General features: G+C 33.1%; 1 pseudogene; it reads right to left on the bottom strand.

Moving 5' to 3' along the window:
- Positions 1 to 5343: 5343 nt before the first annotated feature.
- Positions 5344 to 6238, bottom strand: LOC132599486 (uncharacterized; annotated as a pseudogene).
- Positions 6239 to 18581: the final 12343 nt, after the last annotated feature.

Below are 18581 nucleotides of genomic sequence, written 5' to 3'. Positions count from 1 at the left end.
CAGCGATGGTCGTTCTTGGTTCGCCAGTGGTGGCGCTGGTCAGTGACGGCGAAGAGCAAAGGGAAAAATGGGGGAAGGGCGGCGTGGTAGTGTGGCGGCTGTTGGAGGAATAAGGTGAAAGCGAAAATGTTTAGGGTTCTTGTTAGGAGAGAAGAAGAGCAAAAATCTGAGGTTCTTTTTGTGCTTGTGTGTGTATGTGTAAATATATGTAGAACATGAATACCGCTCCTTTTCTTATAATGCAAAATGGCCCCTTATTTTGTCCAAAGAATAGAAGATTGCACCCTTTTGTCTCCTCAATGCTTACCTTAATCCCTTTTTTAAAAAAATGATGAAACCTTGACTTGATCGGATTTTACTCTGCGTTTAAAAATTAATTACTCCGATTTTCTATGCATTGTCAGGCTGCACTAAAAATATAATTAATTAATACATGTATAAATAATAGCGTAAGTATAAAATATAAATATTAATGTGCAAGATATAAAAAATGTATTGCTATAAAATTAAGAAACAATTATTAATTACACGAAAATGGTAGTATTGCGCTATACATGTGAAAAATAATGATTCTTAAAAAATGTCAATAAATTGATAAAATTTCCAAAATAAGGACAATTATCAATAAATTATATAAAAAATGTAAAAATGTGTAAAAATGTATTTCGTGCTCTTTAACGAATCAGGGCCCCCAAAACGTTAATTTTAAGCACGTCGAGCCAAAATTAGGTGTCAACATGAAAGACTAAGAGTGTTTGGTTGTTTGGTTTATGTGTCTACTTTACCTTCCAACAGAGGAAAATTTGAACCTAGAGCTAAGTCCTGTGTGTTCCTAGGCTATCCAGATAATTAAAAAGGTTACAAATGTTTGGATTTGGCAACTAAGAAAATCATTATATCTAGGGATGTGCAGTTTTATGAGGAGTCTTTCCCATTTGCTACTGATTCATCAGATCAGTCAACTATTTTTCCTCTTTCTCAACATTACAGGTTTCTTGATGATTTACCAACATTTAACCTTATCCCAACTCCTCAAAGTCCCCAAAACAATACTCATCATAGTCCTGTCATTCCCTCTAGTCCAATTATCAGCCCTAATTCCTTCATCTCACCTACTGTTCCTGTGTCTCTCTCCAATAATCCTACTGGAATTTTTTCTCCTACACCGGCTGTTTCCTCTACTTCTCCACCTAGAAGGCCCGTGAGAGTCACTAAAATGCCTAGCTACTTAAAAGACTATATCTGCGATGACATTATTCTTACTAATGTTTCTAGGGCCTGCTTTACTACACCAGTTAAACCTCCTACATTTTCTTTCTCAGCTTTGTCCCCTAACAACCAAAATATTCTCACCTCCATTTCTCAGATTTCAGAACCTACAAGTTATTTTCAGGCTGCTAGTCATCCTGGTTGGAAATTAGCTATGGATAAGGAAATTGAAGACTTACAAAACAATAAAACTTGGGAAGTTGTTGTTCTACCACCTGGTAAAAAGGCCCTACCTTGTAAATGGGTTTATAAAGTCAAACATCTATCAAATGGTTCTGTGGAAAGGTTGAAGGCCAGACTTGTTGTCAGAGGTGATATTCAAAGGGAAGGAATCGATTATAATGAGACTTTTTCCCCAGTTATTAAGATGACCACTATTAGATGCCTTATTGCAATAGCAGTTAAGAAAAACTGGCCTATTTTTCAACTAGATGTCAATAATGCTTTCTTACATGGGGACTTACACGAGGAAGTTTACATGAGGTTTCCCAAAGGATTATCTTCCCCAAGTCCACACCATGTCTGTAAGCTCAGAAATTCTCTTTATGGTTTGAAGCAAGCTTCACGACAATGGTATGCTCGGCTTGCAGGTGCTCTTAATTTCAAAGGGTTCTCTTCTTCCCTAAATGATTATTCACTATTTTTTAAGGTTTCAGATGGGTTTGTTACTCTGCTTGCAGTATATGTCAATGACATTATAATTACTGGCAATCACTCACAAGAAATTGAGACACTCAAACAATTTCTACATTCAGAATTTTGTATCAAAGATTTAGGGAATCTACACTACTTCCTTGGAGTTGAAATATTGCGCGAACAACATGGACTAATTATGAGTCAAAGAAAGTTTACCCTTGAACTGCTTTCTGAGTTTGACTGTTCCCATCTCGCCAAAGTGTCGTCTCCTTTGGACCCCTCTATCAAATTGGGAATTGATCATGGACCTTTGCTTGATGATCCCACCATATACAGACGTTTGGTGGGCAAATTGAACTATCTTACCCACACGCGTCCAGATCTCTCTTTTCCAGTGCTGCTCCTTAGCCAATATATGCAAAAACCCCGTCTTGCTCATTATTCTGCCGCCTTTAGAGTTCTTCGATATCTCAAGGAATCCCCAGGTCAAGGCCTTTTTATGAACTCTACACCTTCTTTTGATTTACTTGCTTTTTGCGACGCAGACTGGGCCTCTTGCCCTGACACCCGTCGATCTATCAGTGGGTATTTTATCAGCTTAGGGGGTTCACCCATTTCATGGAAGTCGAAAAAGCAAGACTCCGTCTCCCTTTCCTCCGCCGAGGCGGAGTATCGATCTATGCGACGAGTAACCGCAGAAGTCACATGGTTAACTCGTCTCCTTACAGATCTATCAGTCCCGCCCCATTTACCCGTTCTAGTCCACTTCGATAGTCAAGCAGCCCTTCATATCGCCCGAAATCCGGTCTTCCATGAAAGAACTAAGCACGTTGATTTAGATTGCCATTTTTTGAGACAACAATTTCTTTCTGGGCTAATTTCTCTCACGTTCGTTCCATCTTTTGCTCAGCTTGCCGATTTCTCTACAAAACCCTTATCTGGGTTACCACATCGATCTGCTTTGGGCAAGTTGGGTGTTGTTTCTCTCCCCTCCAACTTGAGGGGGGGTATTGACAACGATGTTCTACACAGAAATGAAGAAACGAAAATGGAGATCTGTACGTTTAAAGGGAAAGAAAAAAAGAGAGAAAAAGAACAAAGTGGTTGAGTTCGTGTACTTCTTATCTGAAGATTAGGTTTGAAGTATTAGGTTTCTTTTTCATTACATACTCATGGGCCTATACACATTTGGGTCATAATTTATTTGGGCCAAGTTCTCAGCAGATGCAACATGATTTATTTGGGCCAAGTCTCAGCAAACACAAGCAACACAGTGCAGGCCCAGTTCCATCAGATCAAGATACAAACAAAATACAACATGTACATATACAAACAAAAATACAACCTGTACATAATCTGTATTTTTATTTAGACACTTGTAAATATTTCATTTGGTTTGTTAGATAACAACATATAGGATAGGGACAGGTGTAGTAGTACAATATTCCTTTGAATATTCTCAGATACTCTTAGTTAGTGTATATATACACAGTCCTGTACATATTTTAGAACCAAGAAATACAACAGAAATTTTCTACTATTTTCTTCATTTCCTATATGTTAAGCCCAATTCATCAGTGATTAGTAGCCCAATAATTACTTAGGAATGTTGGTCTTTAATTTTTAGGCCTCAGGACAAATAATTTTTTTGCGACGCGTTAGTTTATATTTTCACTTCACAATATATCACAAGTTGTGTCGGGTCCTTTAAAGAACTTATGCCCCACTAGGCATAAGTCCGATTTTGATGGTCAAGAATTAAAGACCTTCTCATTTGAAGGATTAAAATCAAAGACCAAGTCCATTTGAACGTCAAACCGTGCAATTACTTCAAAAATAGTACTAGCAATTGTACCAGGAAGCCAATTTTACATTTGCTTTTTAAGTTATATAAAAAAAAAAAAAAATTATTTAACTTGTATATAAAAGTATGCTCCTCTCTAGCTTCTTCGCATCCTCCTTTTCCTCTTCCTCCTTATTCAAAAGCTTTGCTTGGTGATGGTTAAAAGAGTTTCCATGGCACTTAGTGCTATGCAACAAATATATATAATGCAGATTACGTTCTCAATGTTTCAATTACTCATTTAAGTTGGATTAATTTCAAACTGAAATGAATGAGGCACCACGAGTAAAATGAAATGAACGAACAATCAAAGTTATAAAAGTTTGAAGTTTGTAACTTCATGTGGGAGTTTTTTCAACTTCGTTCCCGTAACTCTTGATTCTAAAGCGGCTAAACTTACAAAAATTTATATACTTCGACTATGGCTTAAACAACGGTTCTCAAGTCGACTACTTGTGCACTTGTCCCAAAAAATTTAACATCTTGATTAATTTATGGTGTTAGAAGAAAATTAATGGTGGTATTACGTACGGAGATTAGAGTGTATAACTTTTTTTATTTCTTTGGTTTGTCTTTGTTGCAAACTTCGAATAAAATCATGTATAAAAGATTATGAACTCGCCATACACTCATATATTAAATAAAACAATATGGTCGTATATGAAGAGTATTTGTTGCTTAGTTTTACTTGTGAAATTATGGCATGTCACAACATCTCCTTTAAAGCCATGAAACTAATCGGAATTTTTTAGCAAATAAATTTCTTACTATCTTTCATAATACAAGGCATATGTTTGCTAGGAGAATAAATTTCTTTCTTTTGAGAGTGTCTTCCCAGATTAGCAAATCTTCATTAACTTTGTGGCCTTCATCTGCTAGGAAATTTGCACATTTATTTGTCTCCCTCTAGATGTGTATGACAGTAGCAAATATCTAAAATCCTCAATAATCTAAGAGGTTAGAGAATGTCAGTTAGGAGAGAGGTATCTGTAATTGAACAAACTATAAGCTAATCTTTCTAGATGTTTCCATGCTTGAATGTAAGATGAATGCTTGGTTTAGAAACACATATATATGTGATATAATTTCCTTACTGATTAGTCATGAGATTTCTCATTAGTAGCAGCACCCTGCTAATGAACAAGCAAACTGTACAAACAGGCCATATTGGTAGTAAGGTTCACCAAAAGGCAATGCAAGTTTTGCCCATGGGATGCTATAAAGTATAAAGTCAGAATGCATTACACAAATTGTTGGGGGGCAGAGAGAAAATAAGGGAACCAGAAAAAAAGGTTACAAAGGCAAAAATTTGCCGGAATTTTCTGGTGGAACTATGAGGGAGTACCATACAACACTAATGAAACAACTTCAGTGTGGCGATTCCGGGAAAGAGGTTAACCTGTCATATAAGAGAAAAATTATCGAAAATTCTCATCATTCGACCGAAAGATCAGATTATAAGTCTATGATCACCATTCACCACGCCTATATTGGGTAATGGATTTAAAGCAGTAAAAGCAAGAAACCTTCACAGAGAACCAACTACTCTGATTCTATTCTAGATGTTCTCTACATTCATCAAGCTCGTATACTCGCAATTGACTCCAAAATCATATTATTGATTGCTTCATCAAAATAAAGAAGCTTCTAATATGCCCTAGCCCGACAGAGATAATTATAAATTCATAATCCAAGAAGCAAATTCTAACATAGAAAATTAGAAACTATGTAGTTGGCTATTCTCTTACAAAACAAACTAAGGATGGCAGGATAAGAAAACCTGCTAAATCCAGCAGAGGTTATTACTTCATAACTGCAAATCCTCCAGCAGCTTTGATCTTTTCTATTATTTCGTTAGCCTCCTCTTTGGTTACTCCTTGCTTAAGTATAGCAGGAACTTTTTCGACCAGGTCCTTGGCTTCTTTCAGACCTAGACTCGTGAAGGATCGAACCTCTTTGATCACCTTGATTTTCGCAGCTGCATCAAATTTCTCCAACTTGACATCAAATGCTGTTTTCTCTGCCTTCTTCTCCTCAGCCTTTGCCGGTCCACCACCTGTTGCACCCAAATCCATGCCTTCTACTTGAATTTGTTTCAAATTAGGGTGTCTTAATATCTCTCTGAGTGAAGGACCGATTTGTCTACGCTCTTCTGGGGGTAAAGCAGCAATACGTTCAGCAAGCTGAACTACCTTGTCTGATGGTTCAGGCCTAGGGCCATATGGATCATAGGCAGGAGGATATTTGTATTTTATGGGCTTGGCATTGGGATCTCTGGGAACAAAATCAGGTTGAAACGAACAAGATTGCAGAGGCCCTATAATTTCACGAAGAGCTGTATAGGTATGGACGGCCTTAACCGTGCAATAAGCTTCATGCTAAAGATACCAGACCCCACTTGTAAGATCACACTGGGTATGTTGTAGTTGTTGTGCTAATGCAGAAGAACTCTTATAAATTGGACTTCAACCACTTGGTAAAGTTGGTGTTTTACACACTTACCTGGAAAAGAAAAATAGAAAGTCAGCTATCTAATAGAAACGAAAAATATAGTTCATTGTCTTGGTAAAAGAAGACAAGGCTACAATATTAGTTTGACGTTAAGCCTTTTCAAGAAAATAATTTCTGGGTGTTAAGCCAGCCAATGCCACCTATCAATACACACAGACACATTAATTCCTCAAGAGACAAACTTTTTTAATCATTGATTTAGTTTATGAAGGGTCTATAATAAAAATTCCTAAATTTATGAGTAGAAATGAAGTAAAATTTTAGTTCGGATTTTACTCGGAAACGATTTATGAAAGATGTATAGATAACAACTACTATGACAAAGAATGAACAAACTGAAACTAAAGTGACAATCTCCTCTTAGAATCTGTAGAGGTCCAAAAGAATGCATCTCACAGGATTTCTTTCAAATTAAACTTTTTTGACATTGTAATGGAAGCATTATAGTCCTTGGCAAGCAAACTACAAATTAATACCTGAATAGCAAAGGTAAATAGCTAACATTTTTAGTTGAACCTGTCACTTTTCGTTACATTCCTAAGAACAACAAAAGCGCCTCGCCTCAATCCCAAACTAGTTGGATCGAGTACTTGAGTCCTCTATATCCATAGTTCTCTCTTTAGATTTACATTTCAAATAAACCAACCACACAGTTTCTTTCTTCTGTCAATACGTGTGCCCAATCAATGAATCCCTTATTTGTACTCCATAACAGGGTTTAAAAGCCTAGACATAAAATGAACGGAAAGATCAACCTAGCTGCAGGACTGAGTTCTGCCTCAACTCTAAATTTGTACTAATTCATTATTAATACTCCTAAGGCAGAGTAGCACATTTTATTAAATTAGGAGTCATTAAACAATTCTTTTTGGGGCCGCGGGTTGGTTAAGATAGGAGTAAACTCCTATATTTATGAACCAATAACCAGTAGACACTGAGACCTACTACACTCACTAAACCTCACTTAATATAAGTCACATAGAGACCTGATTGGGACTTGAGGCTAGGCCTAGATGGATGTGATTATTTGTGAAGTAGAGCTACTGTGAGTCATCTAAACTAATCTACCCCATCTTACTATTACTATATAAAGAAAAAGTTTTTTCAATAAAAACGGAGTCGCACTAACCATTGAATGAGCCAAACTTATGACATTTTCCTTTGGTTTTAAAGATCATTTCTATAGGTAGCCAAAGCAGTTTGACACCAAGAAAGTACTAACTGAGAGAATTCCATGTAGATTCCTCCTCTAAATTTTGCAGTCGAACGCTAAAAGTCTCTGAGTTACTTGAGCCGAGGGTCTTCCGGAAACAACCTATCTCCATCAGGTAGAGTTAAGGTCTGCGTATGCTTTACCCTCAATAAGACCCACCTGTGAAATTATACTGAGTATGTTGTTTACCCTCAATAAGACCCACCTGTGAAATTATACTGAGTATGTTGTTGTAACTCTATAAGCCTCCCAAAAACAGAAAAACTTATTGGTGCAATGAATTTCTGTTCTCCTACTACCTTCCTAGACCAACCCTAGAGCAGAATAGCTTGATATTGCTTATTCTCCTCTTTTTCCACAACAAATTCTAGTTCAAAGCAAAGTTAAAACATTGAGCTTTATTATATACAGGAAGATGCTCTAACTTAAAACCAAGAATATTTCAGTTGACTATGTGTCACACCCCTTTTTCCACCCCCGCAATAAACAAGTGTTTCATTATTAAAGGGTTTTTTCAATTAAAGTGACGATTTTGAATAGGGATTATTTAGTTACAAAGTCGCCACTTGAAATTGAGTTTTGGTGTTTCAAATCACCTTATGAATTCCTAATCAAAAGAAAATGACTCTTCTATTATTGGTCCGCGAAAACAGAAGACCGGGTAAGAAATTTTGTTGACCGGGGAGAAGGAGTTAGGCATTCCTCAAGCCTTATGGTTCTACACGGTCGCTTTGTCGACATTAGCTTAATCTATTTTTGGATAAATTGTGTGACAAGCCTTGGTTTGCTCGTGCTTTTTATCTTTGAACTTTTACCGATCTTAACCCGGATGCGTAACCGCATTCCGGATCTTGACATACATCGGCTTAGAAGCGTAACCGCTTTCTTCGCTTGTATGTATCGCACCTACTTTGTCTCTGTCTACACGTCTTGATTTGAATTAATGAAATTTAAAACAGTTTGTCCAAGGTGTGTAACCACTAGGGGTGGGCACGGTACGGTATATACCGATTACCATACCGAAACCGAAATTTTTAATACTGCAGTTTCAGTATTATGGTATTTGGTATGCATTTTTGAAAAGTTTGGTATTTGGTACGGTATTCGGTATTGATAAAGAAAATAGTGAAATACCAAATACCATACCGAAGTATTCCATATAGTTACACACACACACACACACACATATATATATATATATATATATATATATTACTAACAAATATATAATTAGTATTAGTAAAAATTAATTGTTTAGACGTTGGAATTGCTTGTACTTTCTTTTGAATATTTTTACATGTGTAAGATGTTAGTATGATATAATTGGTTGAAGTGCCCTTTTTGTGTACCGAAGTATATATATCTTGATTGAAATGCCCTTTTTGTGTAATTGATTAACGAAGGGCATTGCTTGTACTTTCTTTTGAATATTTTTACACGTGTAAGGTGTTAGTATAATATAATTGAGACGTTTCTTGAATAGCCGAAGTCATAATTATTTATTATATGTATATATGTAAGTCATAGTCGAACAAACTATGGTTACCGAATTACCGTACCGCAAAATACCGAACCATACCGAATTAATTTGATATGGTAATGGTATACTATTTTTAAATACCGAAAACCGAAATTACCGAACCGAAATTACCGAACCGAAGTTTCAAATACCGTACTATGCCCACCCCTAGTAACCACATCCTTGAGTTTCTTTTAAGTGTCTCAACATAAGATGCGTAACCGCATTCTTAATCGACACAAACATTTTAAAACGTTCGTAAAGCTCGTCTAACGTTAAAATAAATTACTTGTCTCTAAAATTCGAAACTTATTATTTGGTTAAACTTTAACTCTTTTGACAACGGGCTTTGAAACGTGTTCGCAACCCATCTCACTCCCTTACCATTGGTTTTACCACTCTTATTCTTTTATACTTGACAACAGGGTTTGAAATAATTTGGGGCAATTTGCAGAATTGCCCTTCTTTTGGGGTGGTCTTTAAATTTTGCCCCTCATATTTGAACTCTTTAAGTTTTGCCCTTCGGCTAAATCCCATGGGTTCCAGGTTCGAATCCCCACACAGTCAAAATTTTAAAAAAAAATCGCAAGGCAGAGTTTAAATTCGCTATGCCCCCACCGGCATACACTTGTGACGGAATTACCAAAGTTATGCTGGACCCGGCATACTTATGCCTTATGGGCAGACTTGGTATAAGTATGTCGGGTCTGGCATAACTTTGATAATTCCTTCAAAAGTTTATGCCGGATCCGGCATAAAAGTTTGCCCAATTAAAAGTATGCCCCCAACGGCATAAACTTGTTAAGGGATTACCAAACTTATGCCAGTCCCGGCATACTTATGCCTTATGGGCAGACTTGGCATAAGTATGTTGGGTCTGGCATAACTTTGGTAATTCCTTCACAAGTTTATGCCTGATCCGACATAAAAGTTTGTCCATTAAAAGTATGCCTCCACCGGATGAGGGTACCTAGGAAGAATTTCATTGTCCTCTTTCCAATATTATTACAGAACTAAAAGGCTTCATGGTAAAAACTTTGTGTGTGGCCTCTTCCACTCATCGTCATGCAAATGCTGTCAACAATTATCATAGTGTTAATACTCATGAAAAACTAGGCTTAGATATAATGGAACAAAATCACGACAACTACTCTTTTCTAACACTACCCCCATAATATATTAACAAGAGCAGTTATAATATATCCAATACAGGAAATGTAGCAAAGAAAGTCTTTAGGCCACATTGACACAAAAACCACTTGAATTTTAATAGAGCATTTTGATGTCACTAAAAATCTGTAAAAAGTTGACATGAGATCTCAAAGTTATGCCGGATCCGACATAAACTTATGAAGGAATTACCAAAGTTATGCCGGACCCGGCATACTTATGTCAAGTCTGCCCATAAGGCATGAGTATGCCGGGTCCGGCATAACTTTGGTAATTCCTTCATAAGTTTATGCCGGGTCCGGCATACACGCGACCCAAACCTTGCCTTGCGATTTTCTTTTTTAATTTATGCTTGAGCGGGGGTTCGAACTCAGAACCTCATGATTTCTGCGTGAACGCTCAGTGTTGCAATGCGAAGGGCAAAAATTAAAGACCAGCAATATGAGGGGCATAATTTAAAGACCACCCCAAAAGAAGGGCAATCCGCGCAAAAAAATGAATAATTTGCACCCTTTCTCACTCAACTTACATTAATTAACTAAAGAGGCCTTAAACATTGATCTAGGCCCAAAAGTATTTTTATTAACGATGGATCAATCTGACATTTATAATCAGCCACTCCAAGTAACAAAAATCCAAATCTGGGTAAACCCACGAGAGTACGAAGAAAGTAAATGAAATCATGCTTACCGTGACACATGATAAAAGAAACTGTTGATAAAAACATTTGTATATAAAAAAAAAAGGTGAATTTAACATGACAACAAACTCTTTTCTTGAAAAAACCAACTTAATCTAAGTTTAAATGAACTCTTTTTAGCATCTGAGACCAAAGAGAAATCCATTAACTCATCCAATGTTATTAATCCTTTCAATCACCTTTTAAAGTAATTAAACTCGCCTTATAATTCCTTTGCTAAATTGTATCTGACAGCAACTAATTGAATAATAATATTAGAATTGATCATGCTCAAATTTACTAACGTTAGATATGATTCCCTGAAACCCACTCCCTAATGTTTAGTCTTAATAGCTCATTATGGGTACAAGCACATTAGCAATTTGAACAATCTAGCTTAATAATTACTAGTAGTAACAGATAAGAAAGAAAGAAAGAAAAACTATTTGAACATCTACTATCTTCCTCAATTAAAGTTGTCCTTAATTTTAAATCACAATCAGTCACATGGCCCATTTATAATTTGCTGAACGAAATAGTCATAGAAACAGAGACATTCACAAATGATTAAAAGTTGAATAGAAAGATGAGAATGAATCTTGATCGGAACAATCAATTTTTCCTTCCGGATACTGAGTGGATACAGTACAAAACCTCCAAAGAAAAGAGATACTCCCTCCGTCCCAAAAAGATTGTCCTCTTTTGACTTAGCACAAAGTTTAAAAAATAAAGGAAGACTTTTGAAATGTGTGGTCTAAAACAAGTTTTAGATATTTGTGTGGCTGTAAATCATCTCATAAAATTAAATTATTTTTAAATATAGAAAGGGAACAATTTTTTTGGGACAAACTAAAAAGGAAAGGAAGACAATCTTTTTGAAACAGAGGGAGTAACTCTAACAAAAAACATGTTCCAACACCTAGCTTAGCTGCAAGGGGACCGTGACTGAACCTCCAACAATCACTCAATCCTGTTTGTTTGTCATAACGTAATTCTTTTTCTTTTGTTTTGTTATGATAAACAAACTAGAATTACACAACTTAATAATTCTTTTATTTGTCATAACATAATTAAACTGTAATTACAAGCGTACTGTTTAGTTGCACAAATATAATTACACAGTTTTCTTAAATTAAAAAAAAAATTATAAAAATTAAAAGTTAAAAACTGACAAATATATGCCTAAATAAATGATATTAAATTAGATATTTAAGATACATATTGTTTTTTGAAAATATATTAATGAATAATCATATATTTATAACAATATTGTAAAAAATAATTGATATATATTTTTTATAACTAATATTTTAATTAATTTAATTATAAAAATTAAAAGCATACATTTTGTAAGAATATAATGGACGCATGTTTGTAAAAATGTTAATAGTTATAACTATAATGCCATAACATTATTCAAATGTTTGACAAAAAATATTCTATCAATTCTAATTGAGAAATGAATGACATGCAATGTGAAATAACAAGTCAATACTACTAAAACAAATAAATTGAAACCGCGCGAAAATATAATATAAGTTCAAAATCCAATTTTTTTCACATAATACTCATATGTCATATTCCAACATAACAGAAACTAAGTTCCAATATTACTTAAGTAATTATAATCAAAAGAAAAGGAAAATATAAGTCTGTAACCTCATTCAACAAAGAAATTATACTTTAATACCATCACTCTTTATATGTCAAGTTTGTCAACGACTCATTTTTTCTAAAAGCAGAAGGTGTAGTTTCAATAACTATAATAACACAGTTATGCTAACTGAAGAATATAAAGAAAAATAGATGAGAAATAAAAAAAATATGAGCAATTACATGAAATCATAAAAAGTAAAGATTGGAAAATGAAAATAAAGAAAATGAAAGGTAAATAACGTAAAAATATATTTAAAAGGTAAAAAAAATAAGAGAAAAGAAATTAAAATAATAGAAGTAAAAAAATAAATTTATTAGAAAAGAAGTTAAAGTAAAAACAAAAAGAAAGAAATTAAGAAGTTGTCATGTATTTACATGGTGTAATTACACTCAATTCTCAACCCCCTCTTGAGAATTGGAGAGTGTAATTACACCCTTCTAATTACACCTACCCGCTTCATCCCCTCTTGAGAATTGATAGTAAAATGCATGTTATGCATTCATAATTATTTTTTCCTTGGGCATTAAAGGTGCGGAATAGGATTAGCTTGTTAGTTTTGAAGTAGTAAAGCCGAGCCCCTAAAGATAATAAAAATATCTTATGAGTATTGAATTGTTAAGAACAATTAATTGAAATGTTAACAACAATAAATTGATTATGGGATGAACACTTTAGGAAAATTAGCCATATAATGATAAGCTAGTGATTTCTTGTTTTCTGTTTGAAGTATAAAAGGGCCTTTTGTGCAATGTTTTAGAATTTGGGTGTGATTTGGTTAATAGAAAACAGATGGTTTTAAGAAAATACTCACGTTGATAAGGTTAGGGACTAGACCAGCCTATGCTGGCTTGTGTTGTTCAATCTTGATGTGTCAAAAGTAACCCAAATTGGAAGAAAAAAAAATTGCAATTGTGTAACTTAAAAGTTTAACAAATTTATTTATATAATTAAGGGGAAAATGTTCAAACTTACATATGCGAAATCGTCTCTTTTTGTCATCTGTTAATAGTTGAGACCAAAGCTATTCTTATCGTTACCAAATTGGCCTATATTTTTCCTTTTTCAGTGACGAAAAATTATTAGCACCATAAATCACCACATGACTTTAAATTAAGCAGGATGAAATGACTTTAATCAAAGAAAGGTATAATTGATCATGTCGCATAGTTCAAGGGGAACTTTTTCCAACAAAAAAGAAAAGAGAGTGAACACACATTAAGGTATATATTACCCGAATTAACACAAATCTTTATCTATATATATATATATATATATATATATATATATATATATATATATAAAGCAGAGACAAAGGCCCGCTTTAGTGGCACTCTCTATTGCCTTCATTCTTATTTATCTGTTTTCTTAGATTTTTGAATTTTTCAACTCATTATACATATATTTTCAATTTAAAAAACAAAAGCGTTACCACTAACCCTCATTAGAGGAGAGTCCAAAAGTTACTGCACAATCCAAGTCCACAACGGTTACTAAAGAGTCCAAGTTTCTATGAAAAACCAAAGCATGTATCGTTTTGTTCCACAACGTTACACTCATTTTCTTCCACTTCTTCCTCCCTCTCCCTGAAATCTCTATTGGTTTCTTCTTCTTGGTCCTGTCTTCTTCTTCATGTAATCAGTCCCAAAGGTATGATTCTTATTACTTACTCTAACTCGAAAGATTTTTCCCTGAAAAGAAGGGTAATTGTTTTTCCGTTTTAAGTGTCTACATATTCATTTGCAATCTATAATTAGTTTTTTTAAAACTGTATTGGTAGTTACCATTGTGATTGAGTTGTATTTCTGTAATTTGTTCGACAATTTTAGGCTAATCGCTAAGTTTACTTTCTTTAATTTCAAGATTGTTACGTCTTTGAGTATATTACATAATCAAACTTGGTTGTATGACTTTTTGAGTTATTATAATATATCTTAAGGGAAGATTAGAGGATATTGACAAAGACATCCTTATCAGCGGTCACTTCACTTAAAAAAAAATCATTTCTGGTAATGCTTTTGTTTATGAAAATAGACTAGTGAAGTACCCCGCGCTTTGCGCGGTACAACCACGACATTAATAAATAAAGAATATAATTGATACCATTATAAATTTACTCAAGATAGAATATATTAAATTTCTTATGCACATAAATAGTAATTTAATTTATATTAAATAAACATTATACTTTTTAAAAAAAAAAAAGTAAAAAAAGTAAACTTAGATGAAGAGGATTTTGCATTAGCAGATCTATAAAAAATAGATAAATGAAAAATATATATAAATTTTATACACATTTTTTAATTTAAAAGCTTTGACTTCACATCTAAATAGATCCAATTTAACGTTTTAATGTTAATTTAAAATTAAATTTTAACGTTTACTTTATGATTTTCTTTATGTTTCATTCTAAACTACTAATAACAACAATAAAAGAAGAGGAAAAGGAAAAACTAAAACCAAACTGAATACATATAATCTGAAATCCACTGAATAAAATTTTCAGAATCTCGTATATTTATTGTCTTGCCCGTTTTCCTTTTATTTTTATTTTTGTATTTTCATTTTCTTTCTTAATTCCCTACCTGCTCATTTTCCACTAAACATCAAATTCGTTTATGCGCAAGTGGAGGGGGCACTGTAAATCAATATATTATTACATTGTTTTATTGTATATACTCACAAAATACTTTTTAAACAATTACACACTCAAAATTATTTTAGTTTTTATTATTCATTTATATCTCTCACCCGAGAGTATGCTCGTCAGTTTTCACCTTGGAATACTCTGGATGTCTTGTGCTTTTAGTTTATAATAATTTTGAGAATACAATTGTTTGGATTAGTTTTGTAAATAAAATTGAAAATTTAAAGTTTTTTATTTTAATTAGATATTTTTAGAAGATTAAATCGTAAATAACATCTATTTTATTGAACCATCACTTAAACCTAAAATATGATTAAAACTCCTCATCTATGTCAGAATAATTAAATTATTTCAGAAAAATATACGTACTATCAAATTAAAAGGACTTATTCTAAATAAAATGATTTTAATTTTTCAAAGAGTGACCGAGGGTTTTGGAAAAAAGAATATAACTACTAAAATAGATATACTATAATGAATGAAATAAGCAGATTTTACAGCCTTCTATTTCTACAACTCCACCTTTTGTCTTCCTTCTTCCATTTTTTTCTTCGTTAGTCAATTAATTATTGTCTTCACATATATAGAGAATAATTAAGAAAAGAAAAGCTATGAAACCGAATATGTTAAAGATAAAATCCCTCTTCAATGTTCCTTTTGGACATAAAATTACTGTGAATCTATATAAAGGCGAAAAAGAATACAATAACTTATGGAATTGCATTTGTAACTTTTTGAGATTATATCATAATTACATCAAGAACCTCAAGAATTGCCTTGTCTCTTCCAGTCTTTTTACAATATTCTACTCCTGCTTGAATTACCAGAAAACTCAAGGAATCTCCTTTAAGGTCTTCATCCTAAAAGCGGACAAAATAGAAGAAGAACAAAGAAAAATCTTTGACATAACATTAATTTCGTAAAGGGTAGATGAAACCAAAGCATATTTAATTGAATCATAGTTTCTAGACTTTTGTCGAAGCAGGGGAAGACAAAAAATACAACAATCTAAAATTCGCAATAGCACAAAAATTAAACATAAAGATGTATGATAAAACAAATCAATCTAATATTAGAAATAAAACAACAATGTAGGAAAACAAAATAATCAAACAAAAATAAATAATATTTCTCCGTCGTTGGAAGAACAAAAGAACACACTATTACTCTATCATTTGGAAGAATTTAATCGAATGATTGATTGCAACCTTCTTGTTTCCAACTTAAATAGTAGAAGAGCTTTTATGCTCTATTAATTAAGAATTAAGAAAAACGGTTACAAATGAGTTATTAGGAAAAATTGAAAAAACCAAACGGATAGAAGTGGATGAAAAGGTGCAATTAAATAATTAAGAGGTGTAATTAAGCTAATTAATAGAGTGGCTTTTGAATTATTAAATAGATAGTATATTGATTTTAAAATGAGAGAAAATTCCAAAAAAAAAAAGAGAAAAAAGATAATTAGGGTTCTAGGCCATAGAAAGGTGTCACATCACCTTGTCTATGCCTAACTTTATATTATATATAGATTATAATTGGTGTTCTTTAACTTCTTTTTTTCCTGGAGGTATTCTTTAAATTTACTCTGCAATAAATTTATTTGATGCTAGCGTCTTCACCACATTCAAGATATCTATTTATTTTTTTTTAATTCAGGTACATACTTAGACCGCTTAATTTTATTCTACTTTGGTCTTCATATGTATTTATTATGTTGTTGTTGTATTGGTCTTCATATGTATTTATAACTGCTTGACGATTATTTCGGAGTGCAAAGCTGCAGACCCTAACAACAACAATTGAACTGGCGATTTACTTTATTCTTCAACACTTTTAAAAGGCAGGTCAATTTTTCAATTTTCAAATGTGAAGGCACGTGTCATATATTAATTTGGTTAGTGTAAACACCCGGTGATTAATTTTATACCATTCTTTTCCTCCTTCTTTTGCTTTTCCCCCCACAACTTTAAATAATTTGGTTTCTTTCTTCCTGCCTGTTGTTAATAATGTTTATCATTTGTGTAATTACTCTAATTATTAATCGTATTACCTTAGCAATTTCAAAAGTCACTTTCTTAATCCTCTTTTGGGAGGCCAAAAGTACTTTTTCCTAAAAAGAAAAAAAAACTTATTTTAAAAAGGTGAGGTGTTTGGCCAAATTTTTGAAAGAAAATAAGTGTTTCTGGGGAATAGCAGAAACTGTTAATTTTCAGAAGCTAAAAGAACTAATTTTCTCCAAAAGCACTTTTTTGAAAAACACTTTTGAGAAAATACAAAAGCACTTTTTAAAAGTTTGGCTAAACAATAAATTTTAAATTAATTGATCAAACACAAGAAACGGAGGGAGTATTCATTTGAAATCTCAAATGCATTCTTTAATTTCTGTATATATAATAACGCAAACAAGATAACATGAGTTGGGCATTGGTACTATTGTAATTTTTGTTTGCACCTTTGATTTATCCTCCCTCTTTTTCTCACTTAGCTATTTTCCTTTTCTTATTTTTTCCATTTTTAAATGCTTTTCCTTTCTTGCTGTCTTTTTTTCATAACGTAACCATTAGTAATTATTATCTTTTTTCTTTAGTAATTACGATGTGATAATTTATTTAGGTTGGTGATTGGAAGAAAACGAGGAAGTAAATGGTGATGAAGACAGCAAAGAGGAGGAACAAACATGGAAGGAAAAATTGATACGAAATTAAGCAACTTGAATTCGATAGTAACAATACACCTTGTATGGACTTTAAAAAATTTCTATGGACTTAGAATAATACATTGTTCACAAATGTAGCTCCTGAAAAACTTATTTTTCCCGTTTTCTCCTTTTGTAGCACTTTGTTTCTCAGAAGACAGCTTGAAATTTCGATCTAAGCTTTTATGGATGTTTGTCTTATGTCACTCTTCTTATGAATTTGTATGTTAATTTATAGGAGAAACTTTCAAAGTGAATGAACATACTATTTTCTAAAATGATTGTCATGCTCTATAACAAAATAACTATTCAATTACCGCGCGAAGCGCGGTCAAATTTACTAGTACCATAATAATTCTGGCTTCCACTAAAATGACAAATTAACCTCCAACTTCAAAACATCCAATTCACAAGATAAATTTATTCCAAATAATTAAGACATGGTGGTCTCATAACAACGACTAACCAATTGTTTTTTCCAACATTATTCAAAATTTAACTATTAGTATATATATCTTATGTTTTAAGCTTTGTGACTTTGCTCCTTTTTGAAGTTGTAAGTTGAGAATGCTTTTTAAAGAACTGAGGAATGACTTTGAAGTTTTTCATCAATTATGGTTTGAAGCTTTTTCTCCATTTGGTGAAGCAACCAATAGATTAGTGTTTTTTTTTTTTTTTTTTGGGGGGGAAATTAGAAGTTGGGTAGCTCATTTCCTATTTTATTTCTGTGCCACTAATTGTTACA

Source organism: Lycium barbarum, chromosome 6 (genome assembly GCF_019175385.1).
Source record: "Lycium barbarum isolate Lr01 chromosome 6, ASM1917538v2, whole genome shotgun sequence".
In the NCBI taxonomy this organism is placed as follows: domain Eukaryota; kingdom Viridiplantae; phylum Streptophyta; class Magnoliopsida; order Solanales; family Solanaceae; genus Lycium; species Lycium barbarum.
This window is presented reverse-complemented; position numbering and strand designations above follow the sequence as displayed.